The 16,995-nt window shown below is 52.6% G+C and overlaps 1 protein-coding gene across 1 annotated transcript in view; it reads right to left on the bottom strand.

Annotated features, from left to right (window-relative positions):
• The window catches only part of CDC42EP4 (CDC42 effector protein 4), a 44,938-nt gene extending 30,837 nt beyond the window's left edge, over positions 1-14,101 (bottom strand). Inside the window, exon 1 of the mRNA XM_089685366.1 lies at positions 13,955-14,101. The gene's annotated coding sequence lies outside the window, so the exon portion shown is untranslated. The remainder of the gene's footprint in view (positions 1-13,954) is intronic.
• Between the last annotated feature and the right edge of the window lie 2,894 nt (positions 14,102-16,995).

Raw genomic sequence — 16,995 nt, 5'->3', positions numbered from 1 at the left:
TAGAAAATATAGAGGGACTGAAGGCTGTCGTTTTTTCACAGGCGCACGCAAATTTAAGGTTTGCCATGTCGGGTGTCAATCTACTCGGCGCAACCTCATCATTTATATATGGGGGACTTATTGTGTTTGTGTGCCCTGAGTGCTTCCTTCTCCTCCTACAAAGTTACAATGTACAGTCTGATCACTGGGGGAGGGGAGACTGTAACTTTGTAGAAGGAGGAGGAGACGTTTCTCAATGTACAGTCTGATCACTGGGGGAGGGGAGACCAAGGAAATGCACCCTTCTCAGGGGCGGACTGACCATTCGGAAACTCGGGCACTGCCCGAGGGCTCGGGGTCAGTAGGGGGCCCCATGAGATGCCCCTGGTACCTTTTTCATAGGCTTTTTTGAATTTGGGCAAGGACACAGGGGCCCCATGAGTTGTCAGTCCGCCCCTGACCCTCCTTCTACAAAGTTACAATGTACAGTCTGATTACTGGGGGTGGGGAGACTGAGGAAATGCTTCCTCCTCCTTCTACAAAGTTACAATGTACAGTCTGATCACTGGGGGGAGGGGAGACTGAGGAAATGCCTCCTCCTCCTTCTACAAAGTTACAATGTACAGTCTGATCACTGGGGAGGGGAGACTGAGGAAATGCTTTCTCCCGCCTGAAGCAAACTGATGCCACCATCCAAGTTATTGGGCTGTAGCTGACGCTCTGTAATGATCACCTGTGAGGCGTGTTTTTCTCCCTAATTATACGGTTCCTGTAGAGTCATATGACGGGAATTGGCTCACATACGTGTAAAGCTACTAAAAGCTCCTCGTTAAACATGGTGACTGGAACGTTTATGTGGCTCAGGCAGTGGAAGGCTCTTCACTGACCCAGAAACCACGGAGAAGGCCGGAGTCTCGGCATTTTCAGGTCAGCGGTGAGTTGGATTTCCCTTGAAGAATGAAGCCCTCAGCATCGCCCCGTGCGTCTTAACACTCCAGTAACGAGCCGGTAATTGTATGTTTGTGGCCCCAGAAGCCGGCTGTGGCTCGCGCGATGCATGGTGGCGTATTGTTGGGAGATCATGAATCAGTTGATGAGGCCCGGACCCCCCAAAGGCTCGGCTTCCTCATCACGTCACAAGGAAGAAGATAAGATCTGTGGTGGCAGATGGCCGATTCCCAGATGGGACCTACTCACCAACGGCACGCTTCGCCCCGTGGCGTCGGCAGCAAAGGCCGCGGTTCCTGCAATTTAATCTTCACGTGTCTTTGGAGTGACTCTGCAGTCCCCTCCAGCCCCAGACACATTAACGGCAACACATAATGAGTAACCATGAAACGTTCCGTCTAGTAGGCTAAAAGCAAATAAACAGCCATAGACTGCAGATATGTGACAGCGAGAGCCGGGTTCTACAGCCAGGAAATACAAAGTCTATGCAAAGGATGGAAGAAAAGGACGTCGCTGCATGATTTGCATCTAGATAATGGCACAACCCCACACATTGTGGAAAAAAGGCCTTCCGTGAAATCTATGGTGTCCCCAAAGACCCTCCATATAATCTATGGCATCCCCATAGACCCTCCATATAATCTATGGCGTCCCCATAGACCCTTCATAAAATCTATGGCATCCCCATAGACCCTCCATAAAATCTATGGCATCCCCATAGACCCTCCATAAAATATATGGCATCCCCATAGACCCTCCATAAAATATATGGCATCCCCATAGACCCTCCATAAAATATATGGCATCCCCATAGACCCTCCATAAAGTCTACGGCGTCCCTATAGACCCTCAGTGAAATCTACTGTGTCCCCAAAGACTGTCCAAAAAAATTAATGGTGTCACCAAAGACACTCCATAAAATCTATGGTGTCCCCAAAGACCCTCCATGAAATCTATGGCATCCCCATAGACTCTCCATACAATCTATGGAGTCCCCATTGACCCTCCATAAAATCTATGGCGTCCCCATAAACACTCCATAAAATCTATGGCGTCCCTATAGACCCTCAGTGAAATCTACTGTGTCCCCAAAGACTGTCCAAAAAAATGGTGTCACCAAAGACACTCCATAAAATCTATGGTGTCCCCAAAGACCTTCAATGAAATCTATGGTGTCGACAAAGATACTCCATGTAATTATGTCATCCACAAAGACCCTCCATAAAATCTCTGGCATCCCTATAGACCCTCCATAAAATCTACGGTGTCCCCAAAGACTGTCCCAAAAAATGTATGGTGTCACCAAAGACACTCCATAAAATCTATGGTGTCCCCAAAGACCCTTCTTGAAATCTATGGTGTCCCCAAAGACCTTCAGTGAAATCTAAGGTGTCCCCATAGACCCTCCATAAAATCTATGGCGTCCCCATAGACCCTCCATAAAATCTATGGCGTCCTTATAGACCGTCAGTGAAATCTACTGTGTCCCCAAAGACTGTCCTAAAAAAATTTAAGGTGTCACCAAAGAAACTCCATAAAATCTATGGTGTCCCCAAAGACCTTCAATTAAATCTATAGTGTCCCCAGAGACCCTCCATGAAATCTACGGTGTCCCCAGAGACCCTCCATGAAATCTACGGTGTTCCCAGACACCCTCCACGAAATCTACGGTGTCCCCAGACACCCTCCATGAAATCTACGGTGTTCTCAAAGATCCTCCATGAAATCTATGGTGTCCCCAAAGACTCTCCGTGAAATCTACGGTGTTCCCAGAAGACCCTCCATAAAATCTATGGTGTTCTCACAGACCCTCCATGAAATCTACGGTGTTCCCAGAAGACCCTCCATAAAATCTATGGTGTTCTCACAGACCCTCCATGAAATCTAAGGTGGGCCCCCAATGATAAGAGTGATCCGTCATTGGAAACAAACTTCAGTTGACCTTTCTCATGAAAACGTTGCCTTTCACCTTCCTCTGTATCATCCATAGGTATAGAGTCCTGTTTATGGAGGTTTTCTATTTATTATTTTTTTCTGTTGGTTGAACTAGATGAACTTGTGTCTTATTTTTTGCTTTGAACCATTTGTATGTAAAACAATCATCTGATACAATAAAACGGTCACTTGGTACCATTCCAAACCTTGCCTGATGAAGTCACCAAATGGACTTTGCCTGAGAACAATTTGTTCTGCTGCCCGTTTGGATATCACAGATTCAGAGTGCGGTCCAGGCGTTATTAAAGGGTACTGAGGCCCAAGGAAAGAAATTAATATATTGTCCTTTATGTGGTCTTTTTTGTATCTTTTTTTTTTTTTTAATTCCACCTGGTGATCCTGCCAGTAACACACTTCCTGTACTAGACTGACAACTCATTATACTGTATCTAAGGTGGAGCAGTGTTGTCACCTTAGGACAGGATTACAGAACACCTCCCCCTTCATTCATCTCCTTAACAACGAGGGGAGGGGATCAGTAGTCCTCAGAGAGATTAGACGACTGAGACAACTCTTGCTCTCTCCACAACCACCCCACTCCCTTCCATTACCTGGATATCAGTTGACCCATTGCCTGGGAAACAGACTACACTACAGCTTGCCGCCTGCCGATGGTTTGCCTGGAAAACAGATTACTCTAGCGATTGTCGCCTGCCCTGACCCTTGCCTGGGAAAAGGATTCTGCTACTGATCACCAATGGCCCCGATCCTGTGCCTGGGAAAAGGATTCTGCTACTGATCACCAATGGCCCCGATCCTGTGCCTGGGAAAAGGATTCTGCTACTGATCACCAATGGCCCCGACCCTCTGCCTGGGAAAAGGATTCTGCTACTGATCACCAATGGCCCCGATCCTGTGCCTGGGAAAAGGATTCTGCTACTGATCACCAATGGCCCCGATCCTGTGCCTGGGAAAAGGATTCTGCTACTGATCACCAATGGCCCCGATCCTTGCCTGGGAAAAGGATTCTGCTACTGATCACCAATGGCCCCGATCCTGTGCCTGGGAAAAGGATTCTGCTACTGATCCCCAATGGCCCCGATCCTGTGCCTGGGAAAAGGATTCTGCTACTGATCACCAATGGCCCCGATCCTCTGCCTGGGAAAAGGATTCTGCTACTGATCACCAATGGCCCCGATCCTGTGCCTGGGAAAAGGATTCTGCTACTGATCACCAATGGCCCCGATCCTGTGCCTGGGAAAAGGATTCTGCTACTGATCACCAATGGCCCCGATCCTCTGCCTGGGAAAAGGATTCTGCTACTGATCACCAATGGCCCCGATCCTCTGCCTGGGAAAAGGATTCTGCTACTGATCACCAATGGCCCCGATCCTTGCCTGGGAAAAGGATTCTGCTACTGATCACCAATGGCCCCGATCCTCTGCCTGGGAAAAGGATTCTGCTACTGATCACCAATGGCCCCGATCCTCTGCCTGGGAAAAGGATTCTGCTACTGATCACCAATGGCCCCGATCCTCTGCCTGGGAAAAGGATTCTGCTACTGATCACCAATGGCCCCGATCCTGTGCCTGGGAAAAGGATTCTGCTACTGATCACCAATGGCCCCGATCCTCTGCCTGGGAAAAGGATTCTGCTACTGATCACCAATGGCCCGATCCTGTGCCTGGGAAAAGGATTCTGCTACTGATCACCAATGGCCCCGATCCTCTGCCTGGGAAAAGGATTCTGCTACTGATCACCAATGGCCCCGATCCTCTGCCTGGGAAAAGGATTCTGCTACTGATCACCAATGGCCCCGATCCTGTGCCTGGGAAAAGGATTCTGCTACTGATCACCAATGGCCCTGATCCTCTGCCTGGGAAAAGGATTCTGCTACTGATCACCAATGGCCCCGATCCTGTGCCTGGGAAAAGGATTCTGCTCCTGATCACCAATGGCCCCGATCCTGTGCCTGGGAAAAGGATTCTGCTACTGATCACCAATGGCCCCGATCCTGTGCCTGGGAAAAGGATTCTGCTACTGATCACCAATGGCCCCGATCCTCTGCCTGGGAAAAGGATTCTGCTACTGATCACCAATGGCCCCGATCCTGTGCCTGGGAAAAGGATTCTGCTCCTGATCACCAATGGCCCCGACCCTGTGCCTGGGAAAAGGATTCTGCTACTGATCACCAATGGCCCCGATCCTGTGCCTGGGAAAAGGATTCTGCTACTGATCACCAATGGCCCCGATCCTGTGCCTGGGAAAAGGATTCTGCTACTGATCACCAATGGCCCCGATCCTGTGCCTGGGAAAAGGATTCTGCTACTGATCACCAATGGCCCCGATCCTGTGCCTGGGAAAAGGATTCTGCTACTGATCACCAATGGCCCCGATCCTCTGCCTGGGAAAAGGATTCTGCTACTGATCACCAATGGCCCCGATCCTCTGCCTGGGAAAAGGATTCTGCTACTGATCACCAATGGCCCCGATCCTCTGCCTGGGAAAAGGATTCTGCTCCTGATCACCAATGGCCCCGATCCTGTGCCTGGGAAAAGGATTCTGCTACTGATCACCAATGGCCCGATCCTCTGCCTGGGAAAAGGATTCTGCTCCTGATCACCAATGGCCCCGATCCTGTGCCTGGGAAAAGGATTCTGCTACTGATCACCAATGGCCCCGATCCTCTGCCTGGGAAGCATATTGCATTACTGATTGCCAGCTGCCCAGAACCTTTTGCCTCGGAAATGGAATTTCCTATTGATGGCAGCCTGCCCTGAACCTTGTTGGGTGACCAACTCTTCCACTGCCTGCCCTGACCTCTGCAGTCACTAGTCCTAGTGGCGTCACTATACTGGGCCTTGAACCATTCCACATCCTGAAACCATCTCACATTCTAGTGAACTCCTCAGGTTGCTGGGGAGCATCCCAGTTCCTTGGATAGCCCACTATACTCTCAAGTCCTGGAGGCCTCCAAGTTCCGGTAGGCATGCAAGCCGTTAAGGTCAAGGCCCCAGTCGTAGGTGAAACCGTGGCGGCAGTTGGCAGAACTGGACAGGAACCTTAGAAGAGATAGCTGGGAACAATGTAACAGATGGGAGTGCAGCACCGACAGAGAGCACTGATGGCTACAAGCCACCTGCCCAACCCACATCTGGTAGACATGGGACCCCCACGTCCCAGGAGGGCCCTTGTGCAGATTTCAATTCCATTGGGTTCCTTCGTCCGCACCAATTGCTCCTCTTTTACTGCAACACCAGCGATGGAGATCCTTTCACTGTGCGCATGACGAGCTTACCCTTCAATGACCGAGAGAACAGATGGGCGGTGATTGGCCAGAGCTCATCGCACGGTACAGATGGGCGGTGATTGGCCTGAGCTCATCGCACGGTACACATGGGCGGTGATTGGCCAGAGCTCATCGCACGGTACAGATGGGCGGTGATTGGCCAGAGCTCATCGCACGGTACAGATGGGCGGTGATTGGCCAGAGCTCATCGCACGGTACAGATGGGCGGTGATTGGCCAGAGCTCATCGCACGGTACAGATGGGCGGTGATTGGCCAGAGCTCATCGCACGGTACACATGGGCGGTGATTGGCCAGAGCTCATCGCACGGTACACATGGGCGGTGATTGGCCAGAGCTCATCGCACGGTACACATGGGCGGTGATTGGCCAGAGCTCATCGCACGGTACAGATGGGCGGTGATTGGCCAGAGCTCATCGCACGGTACAGATGGGCGGTGATTGGCCAGAGCTCATCGCACGGTACAGATGGGCGGTGATTGGCCAGAGCTCATCGCACGGTACAGATGGGCGGTGATTGGCCAGAGCTCATCGCACGGTACACATGGGCGGTGATTGGCCTGAGCTCATCGCACGGTACACATGGGCGGTGATTGGCCAGAGCTCATCGCACGGTACACATGGGCGGTGATTGGCCAGAGCTCATCGCACGGTACAGATGGGCGGTGATTGGCCAGAGCTCATCGCACGGTACAGATGGGCGGTGATTGGCCAGAGCTCATCGCACGGTACAGATGGGCGGTGATTGGCCAGAGCTCATCGCACGGTACAGATGGGCGGTGATTGGCCAGAGCTCATCGCACGGTACAGATGGGCGGTGATTGGCCAGAGCTCATCGCACGGTACAGATGGGCGGTGATTGGCCAGAGCTCATCGCACGGTACAGATGGGCGGTGATTGGCCAGAGCTCATCGCACGGTACAGATGGGCGGTGATTGGCCTGAGCTCATCGCACGGTACACATGGGCGGTGATTGGCCAGAGCTCATCGCACGGTACACATGGGCGGTGATTGGCCAGAGCTCATCGCACGGTACACATGGGCGGTGATTGGCCAGAGCTCATCGCACGGTACACATGGGCGGTGATTGGCCAGAGCTCATCGCACGGTACACATGGGCGGTGATTGGCCTGAGCTCATCGCACGATACAGATGGGCGGTGATTGGCCTGAGCTCATCGCACGGTACAGATGGGCAGTGATTGGCCAAAAATGATCACACAGTACAGATGGGCAGTTGGCCTTAGCTCATCGCATGGTACAGATGGGCGGTGATTGGCCAAAAATGATCACACGGTACAGATGGGTGGTTGGCCTGAGCTCATCGTACGGTACAGAGGGGCGGTGATTGGCCCTGTCTGTACCCTGTGACCAATCACAGCTAACAATACAATTGCATACAATGAATGGCATGAAAGAAAGTCCTCCATTGTCATGTGATCTGCTGTGATTGGTCACAGCGATCACATGACTCTGGCAGCAGGCGGGTGTAGTGATCTGTCATCGGCTGTGTCGGTGACAGAGTGCGCCGCTGCACATCCCTGCAGTCGCGTGAGCGCCACCTTCTGACAGGACGTCGTATGACATCCACTCAGAAGGAGGAGCGTCCTCCCTGACCTGTAGCAGGTTGGCGGCCGCGTGGGACGCTCGTCCTTCTGAGTGGACATCATATGACGTCGTGTGAGAAGGCGGCGGCGGTGGGGCCGCGCAACGGCGCGCTCTGTCAGCAGCTGTGTCCACCGGTGTTAAAGTAGCACAGGAACCTTTTCTAAAATCGGAGCGACTTCAGTCATGCTGATTAATAAGACGGTTCTCATTGACTAACATGGGATTTCACACGTCATGCGGTTTGGGGGTCTCATTGACTAACATGGGATTTCACACGTCATGCGGTTTGGGGGTCTCATTGACGAACGTGGGATTTCACACGTCATGCGGTTTGGGGGTCTCATTGACTAACGTGGGATTTCACACGTCATGCGGTTTGGGGGTCTCATTGACTAACGTGGGATTTCACACGTCATGCGGTTTGGGGGTCTCATTGACTAACGTGGGATTTCACACGTCATGCGGTTTGGGGGTCTCATTGACTAACGTGGGATTTCACACGTCATGCGGTTTGGGGGTCTCATTGACTAACGTGGGATTTCACACGTCATGCGGTTTGGGGGTCTCATTGACTAACATGGGATTTCACACGTCATGCGGTTTGGGGGTCTCATTGACTAACATGGGATTTCACACGTCATGCGGTTTGGGGGTCTCATTGACTAACATGGGATTTCACGTCATGCGGTTTGGGGGTCTCAGTGACTAACGTGGGATTTCACACATCATGCGGTTTGGGGGTCTCATTGACTAACGTGGGATTTCACGTCATGCGGTTTGGGGGTCTCATTGACTAACGTGGGATTTCACACGTCATGCGGTTTGGGGGTCTCATTGACTAACGTGGGATTTCACACGTTATGCGGTTTGGGGGTCTCATTGACTAACGTGGGATTTCACACGTCATGCGGTTTGGGGGTCTCATTGACTAACGTGGGATTTCACACGTCATGCGGTTTGGGGGTCTCATTGACTAACGTGGGATTTCACACGTCATGCGGATTGGGGGTCTCATTGACTAACGTGGGATTTCACGTCATGTGATTGGGGGTCTCATTGACTAACGTGGGATTTCACACCTCATGCGATTTGGGGGTCTCATTGACTAACGTGGGATTTCACACCTCATGCGATTTGGGGGTCTCATTGACTAACGTGGGATTTCACGTCATGCGGTTTGGGGGTCTCATTGACTAACGTGGGATTTCACACGTCATGCGGTTTGGGGGTCTCATTGACGAACGTGGGATTTCACACGTCATGCGGTTTGGGGGTCTCATTGACTAACGTGGTATTTCACACCTCATGCGATTTGGGGGTCTCATTGACTAACGTGGGATTTCACACCTCATGCGATTTGGGGGTCTCATTGACTAACCTGGGATTTCACATCATGCGGTTTGGGGGTCTCATTGACTAACGTGGGATTTCACGTCATGCGGTTTGGGGGTCTCATTGACTAACGTGGGATTTCACGTCATGCGGTTTGGGGGTCTCATTGACTAACGTGGGATTTCACGTCATGCGGTTTGGGGGTCTCATTGACTAACATGGGATTTCACACGTCATGCGATTGGGGGTCTCATTGAATAACATGGGATTTCACACGTCATGCGGATTGGGGGTCTCATTGACTAACATGGGATTTCACGTCATGCGATTTGGGGGTCTCAATGACTAACGTAGGATTTCACACGTCATGCGATTTGGGGGTCTCACTGACTAACATGGGATTTCACGTCATGCGATTTGGGGGTCTCATTGACTAACATGGGATTTCACGTCATGCGATTTGGGGGTCTCACAATGATTTTCTTTATGGCCACAGCAGGAATTGTAGCCCCTCTCACTTTTGGTGGGTGAATGCGACCCACTCAAATGAATGGGGTCGCTCTGCATGAGGTTGCGCCACGCTAGTGTGACAATTAAGGGATTAAAGCAGGCGGCGGAGAGGCTTCACCATTTGTCAAATGATTTTGCGGGAGGCGGTGCCCATTGCAACCAATCGGATTTCTACTTGAACGTTCCCAGGGGGAGGGAAAATTAAAACCACTAAGATCGCTACGGGAAGAAATGCAGCAATCGCCCGTTTTTTCCATGCGCTGATTTTTCAGAATTCGCTCCCTAAAATAACTTTTTCCCCCATCAGCATTTTGGTGCCATTTTCATGTAAAAACCGCAGCGTTCCGTTCATTTCACGTGTCAACGTTTCTGTGGCCACATTTCCCGATCGGCTGCGGCTCCTGTGATTATTACCGACAAATATCGGCAGAGGGGGAAATCGATGGGATCGGTGGGCTGATCAATGCTTTCATGAACGATTCCAGCAGACCCGGCTCTTTTCAGAGAGAGAGAAAAAAAACGTATACTACAGAGAGGACGGCGGTGCCACGGAGAGGACGGAGGTGCCACGGAGAGAGAACAGAGGTGCCAGGGAGAGGACGGAGGTGCCAGGGAGAGGACGGAGGCGCCACGGAGCGGACGGAGGCGCCACGGAGCGGACGGAGGCGCCAGGGAGCGGACGGAGGCGCCAGGGAGCGGACGGAGGCGCCAGGGAGAGGACGGAGGCGCCACGGAGAGAGGACGGAGGCGCCACGGAGAGGACGGAGGCGCCAGGGAGAGGACGGAGGCGCCATGGAGCGGACGGAGGTGCCAGAGAGAGGACGGAGGTGCCAGGGAGAGGACGGAGGTGCCAGGGAGAGGACGGAGGTGCCAGGGAGAGGACGGAGGCGCCAGGGAGAGGACGGAGGCGCCAGGGAGCGGACGGAGGCGCCACGGAGCGGACGGAGGCGCCACGGAGCGGACGGAGGCGCCAGGGAGCGGACGGAGGCGCCAGGGAGCGGACGGAGGCGCCAGGGAGCGGACGGAGGTGCCAGGGAGAGGACGGAGGCGCCACACAGAGCGGACGGAGGCGCCACACAGAGCGGACGGAGGTACCACAGAGCGGACGGAGATACTACACAGAGCACACGGAGGTGCCATAGAGAGGACGGAGGTACCACAGAGCGGACGGAGGTACCACAGAGCGGACGGAGATACTACACAGAGCACACGGAGGTACCACGGAGAGGACGGAGGTACCACAGAGCGGACGGAGGTACTATAGAACAGATAAAGATATTATAGAGCGCATAGAAAAAAATCAACTGAAAAGCACGCAGTGTGAATCGGCCCTAGATAGGGACATCTGCATTCCAGTGCATTTCTGAGTTGTTCTGGTGCATTCCAGTGCGTTCGAGTGGTTTTTATGTGTTTTCCCGCAATCCAGTCTAGTTCTGTGCAGGAAAAATGCATCCTGTCCTACTTCTGTTTTGTTTTTGTCTGCAACCGGAACTGCAAGCCCCGATGTGAACGATGACTGACAACCAAATCACCGACAATCTGTGCGTTCTTGGATGACACTGACAACCAAATCACCGACTTTCTGAGCGTTTTTGGATCAAGAAAAAAAGTAACTGTAGCGCACGTAGTGTGAACCGGTCCTACATAAGGACACGTGCGTTCCACAGCGTTCCAGAGAGGTTTTTATACGTTTTCCTGCGATCCATTGTAGTTCTGTGCAGAAAGAATGCAGCACGTTCTACTTTTGTTTTGTTTTTGACTGCAAGCCCTGATATGAACGATGACTGACAACCAAATCACCGACTATCTGTGCGTTTTTGGATGCAGAAGGAAAGTAACTGTAACGCACGTAGTGTGAACCGGTCCTAAATAAGGACCCCTGCATTCCAGTGTGTTTTTGAGGCATTCTGGTGCATTCCAGTGCGTTCTGGATTGCTCTTTGCATTTTCCCGTGATCCATTGTAGTTCTGTGCAGGAAAAATGCAGCAAGTTCTACTTTTGTTTTTGTCTGCAACCGAAACTACAAGCCCCGATGTGAACGATGACTGACAACCAAATCACCGACTATCTGTGCGTTTTTGGATGACGCTGACAATCAAATAATCGACTTTCTGTGCATTTTTGGATGCAGAAAAAAAAGTAACTGAAAAGCACGGAGTGTGAACCGGTCCTAAAGGTCGATTAAATCTGATATTTTTCTGAACTTTTACACCCGGGGCTCCTATTTTATGAAAAAAAATGTATAAAATGCAGCGCGCCGGAGCAAATTTGCAAACTCACGTTGAAAAAAAGTCACTACGCGTTGTCACTGACGTGCGCCGGTTACAAATGGGTCGCGCTGCTTGCAAGAAGAAATATTCAAAATCGCACGGTGTGTGTGTGCAGCCATCAAGAACTTCTCCGGGTTCAACCTGAATCTTGCTGCTGGTATGCTGGCCATTGGCTGGAGCCCGCCTGTCACCCAGTGGGACTATGGTGTCACAGACGAGGGACTTTCACCCCTTCTCCCGGGACTATGGTGTCACAGACGAGGGACTTTCACCCCTTTCCCCGGGACTATGGTGTCACAGACGAGGGACTTTCACCCCTTGGCCGGGGACTATGGTGTCACAGACGAGGGACTTTCACCCCTTCTCCCGGGACTATGGTGTCACAGACGAGGGACTTTCACCCCTTCTCCCGGGACTATGGTGTCACAGACGAGGGACTTTCACCCCTTCGCCCGGGACTATGGTGTCACAGACGAGGGACTTTCACCCCTTCGCCCTGGACTATGGTGTCACAGACGAGGGACTTTCACCCCTTCTCCCGGGACTATGGTGTCACAGACGAGGGACTTTCACCCCTTCTCCCGGGACTATGGTGTCACAGACGAGGTACTTTCACCCCTTCGCCCGGGACTATGGTGTCACAGACGAGGGACTTTCACCCCTTCTCCCGGGACTATGGTGTCACAGACGAGGGACTTTCACCCCTTCTCCCGGGACTATGGTGTCACAGACGAGGTACTTTCACCCCTTCGCCCGGGACTATGGTGTCACAGACGAGGGACTTTCACCCCTTCTCCCGGGACTATGGTGTCACAGACGAGGGACTTTCACCCCTTCTCCCGGGACTATGGTGTCACAGACGAGGGACTTTCACCCCTTCTCCCGGGACTATGGTGTCACAGACGAGGGACTTTCACCCCTTCACCCGGGACTATGGTGTCACAGACGAGGGACTTTCACCCCTTCTCCCGGGACTATGGTGTCACAGACGAGGGACTTTCACCCCTTCTCCCGGGACTATGATGTCACAGACTAGGGACTTTCACCCCTTCGCCCGGGACTATGGTGTCACAGACGAGGGACTTTCACCCCTTCTCCCGGGACTATGGTGTCACAGACGAGGGACTTTCCCCCATTTCGCCCGGGACTATGGTGTCACAGACGAGGGACTTTCACCCCTTCTCCCGGGACTATGGTGTCACAGACGAGGGACTTTCACCCCTTCGCCCGGGACTATGGTGTCACAGACGAGGTACTTTCACCCCTTCTCCCGGGACTATGGTGTCACAGACGAGGGACTTTCACCCCTTCGCCCTGGACCATGGTGTCACAGACGAGGGACTTTCACCCCTTCGCCCGGGCCCATGGTGTCACAGACGAGGGACATTCACCCCTTCGCCCTGGACTATGGTGTCACAGACGAGGGACTTTCACCCCTTCTCCCGGGACTATGGTGTCACAGACGAGGGACTTTCACCCCTTCTCCCGGGACTATGGTGTCACAGACGAGGGACTTTCACCCCTTCTCCCGGGACTATGGTGTCACAGACGAGGGACTTTCACCCCTTCGCCCGGGACTATGGTGTCACAGACGAGGGACTTTCACCCCTTCTCCCGGGACTATGGTGTCACAGACGAGGGACTTTCACCCCTTCTCCCGGGACTATGGTGTCACAGACGAGGTACTTTCACCCCTTCTCCCGGTTTGCGATGACGAATTAGGAAGCGATGGAACGAATAGAGAGGCAAGGTCCATCACAAAGACCCTCCAGGCTGAGGACCACCCCTTCCCCCAAACAATGCCCACCACTCATAGGCAGGGAGGCCTTTGTGTCCCCATCTGAGCACAGAGGGACCTCAGTGGGGGGAGAGGGGCAATGTGGGGGGGAATGGGAGCAGGCGGTGCCTCTGCAGTGCAGGACTGGGCACCCCCAGGGTATTGCATGCATTGAACACAGTGCGGCTCTCACCTCTCACCATGCACAGGGGCAGCAGAGGCATTCACAATGATTGACAGAGAAATAAAAAAAAATTGCATTTAAAGGGGAGATCCCCTCCTACTCACTGTGTCGTCTCTAATCCACCAGAGTCCATACAAAGGGCCCCCAGCGATCGCACAGCTCAGCAGTCGCAGCGTCCGGCCCTCCCAGCAGATTCCCAACGTGTGACTCCGTGCCAGACACAGAAAGAGCTGCAGCACAATGCAGGCCACGCCCGCCGGCACCGCCCCTCATGGCAGGCCACGCCTCCTTCCCCGGGCTGCGCAGGCTGAGCTCAGGCAGGCTTTACCTGGGACAATGGTCAGGGGGGCAGCGGACGGGGGGCGGGGCGTTCTCCTCCTAGGGGGGCGGGGCGTTGTACGGGCTGTACAGGTTACATTGTTGCTTTGTATGAATCTGTGTGTCAGGGAGGCTGCGCTGTGATTGGATGACATTGGATTTGGGGGCTGTGGATGGGTCTGGCGGGTCATGTCTGCGATTTGTGAGTTCAGCGATCCTGAAATGTCATGTGACCTGGAGGTCATCAACACGCCTGCAATACGCAGCTTTTCACAGAATGTGTTCATTTCCTTCCCGTATTATTATTATTTGTTATTAATATCACCATTATTGGACCCTGGCAACAAAATACCACCCCAGCAACAATAGACCCCCAACAGCAACAACAGATCCCCCTCCCTCAAGAGTAGATCCCCCATCAACAATGGACCCTGGCAACAAAAGACCACCCCAGCAACAATAGACCCCAACAGCAACAACAGATCCCCCTCCCTCAAGAGTAGATCCCCCATCAACAATGGACCCTGGCAACAAAAAACCACCCCAGCAACAATAGACCCCCAACAGCAACAACAGATCCCCCTCCCTCAAGAGTAGATCCCCCATCAACAATGGACCCTGGCAACAAAATACCACCCCAGCAACAATAGACCCCCAACAGCATCAACAGATTCCCCTCCCTCAAGAGTAGATCCCCCATCAACAATGGACCCTGGTATTAAATTACCACACCAGCAACAATAAACCCCCAACAGCAACAACAGATCCCCCTCCCTCAAGAATAGACCCCCAACAGCAACAATGGACCTTGGTATTAAATTACCACACCAGCAACAATAAACCCCACAACAGCAACAACAGATCCCCATCCCTCAAGAATATATTCCCCACCAGCAACAATAGACCCCCAATTTCAACAACGGATCCCCCAGCAGCTAGCATCATATCACCTCCCTCAAGAATAGATCTCCCACCAGCAACAATGGACCCCCAACAGCAACAACAGATCCCCTCCGTCAAGAATAAATCCCCCCCGCAATGGACCCTGGTATCAAAATACCACCCCAGCAACAATAAGCCCCCAACAGCAACAACGGATCCCCCAGCAGCCGGCATCAACAGATCCCCCTCCCTCAAGAATACATCCCCCAGCATCAATAGACCACCAACAGCAACAACGGATCCCCCAGCTGCCAGCATCAATAGACCCCCTCCCTCAACAATACATCCCCCAGCATCAATAGACCCCCAACAGCAACAACGGATCCCCCAGCAGCTAGCATCAACAGATCCCCTCCCTCAAGAATAGATACCCCACCAGCAACAATGGACCCTGGTATCAAAATACCACCCCAACAACAATAAACCGCCAACAGCAACAACAGACCCCCCAGCAGCCAGCATAAACACCCTTCCCTCAACAATAGATCCCCCATCAACAATGGACCCTGACAACAAAATACCACCCAAGCAACAATAGACCCCCAACGGCAACAATGGATCCCCCAGCTGCCAGCATCAATAGACCCCCTCCCTCAACAATACATCCCCCAGCATCAATAAACCCCCAACAGCAACCAAGAATCCCCCAGCAGCCAGCATCAATAGACCCCCTTGCTCAACAATACATCCCCCAGCATCAATAGACCCCCTTCCTCAACCTTAGATCCCCCCAGTAACAATGGACCCTGGCAACAAAATACTACGCCAGCATCAATAGACCCTCAACAGCAACAACAGATCCCCAGCAACCAGCATCAACAGACCCCCCCACCCTCAATAATAGATCCTCCCCAGTAACAATGGACCCCCAACAGCAACCAAGAATCTCCCAGCAGCCAGCATCAATAGACCCCCTCCCTCAACAATAGATCTTCCCGCACACCCCAGCACCCCTTACTATAACATACATTCAGTGCTGGAGGTTCCTAGACCCGCGTGTTCCCGCGTTCCCGCTGCTGGAGCTCCTTGTTTGTAAACAAAGTCGCACGTATAACATTCAGGCTGCGACTTTGGAGGGTTTCCATTGAAGTCTATGGCCCAAAAGTCGCATGAAAGTCGGACCAGAGTAGTGCGGGAACGACTTTCACATCGCTGCCACCGACTGGAGGTCCCACAGATATGAATGGTACTGATTGGGAAACACGGGGGGCGACTTGTCATGTGACTTTGGACCCCGAATGGGCCCTAAGAGCCGCCGGGACGATGACATCATCAGTTGCTGGTTCATGTTGCGATTATTCACCGTTCTTTATTGGCAGCGAACTCCACCCCTGAGTGTCATGTATGGGCTGGAGGATCATCGGTGATACATCGATCGTTCTGTGTGCTGAGCGCAGCGATCCTCTGCTGAGGGCTGTGCGGCTTTGTGCCAAACCGTCAGGATGTGAGGAAAAGATCTGGGCTGTTGAAACGTATTGTTGGTGACAAACATTCTTGATGTGGGGGAGTCAAATGTGGCCCCTGATATCACCAATCCGAGTTACAGGGAAATGTCAGAGACTGCGGACACAGTACAGGAGATGGTCAGAGACTGCGGACACAGTACAGGAGACAGTCAGAGACTGAGGACACAGTACAGGAGATGACCAGAGACTGCAGACACAGTACAGGAGATGACCAGAGACTGCGGACACAGTACAGGAGATGGTCAGAGACTGCGGACACAGTACAGGAGACAGTCAGAGACTGCGGACACAGTACAGGAGACAGTCAGAGACTGAGGACACAGTACAGGAGATGACCAGAGACTGCAGACACAGTACAGGAGATGACCAGAGACTGCAGACACAGTACAGGAGATGACCGGAGACTGCGGACATAGTAC

Source organism: Staurois parvus, unplaced genomic scaffold (genome assembly GCF_062004578.1).
Source record: "Staurois parvus isolate SC_StPar_1 unplaced genomic scaffold, SC_StPar_1.0 ptg000373l, whole genome shotgun sequence".
In the NCBI taxonomy this organism is placed as follows: Eukaryota; Metazoa; Chordata; class Amphibia; order Anura; family Ranidae; genus Staurois; species Staurois parvus.
This window is presented reverse-complemented; position numbering and strand designations above follow the sequence as displayed.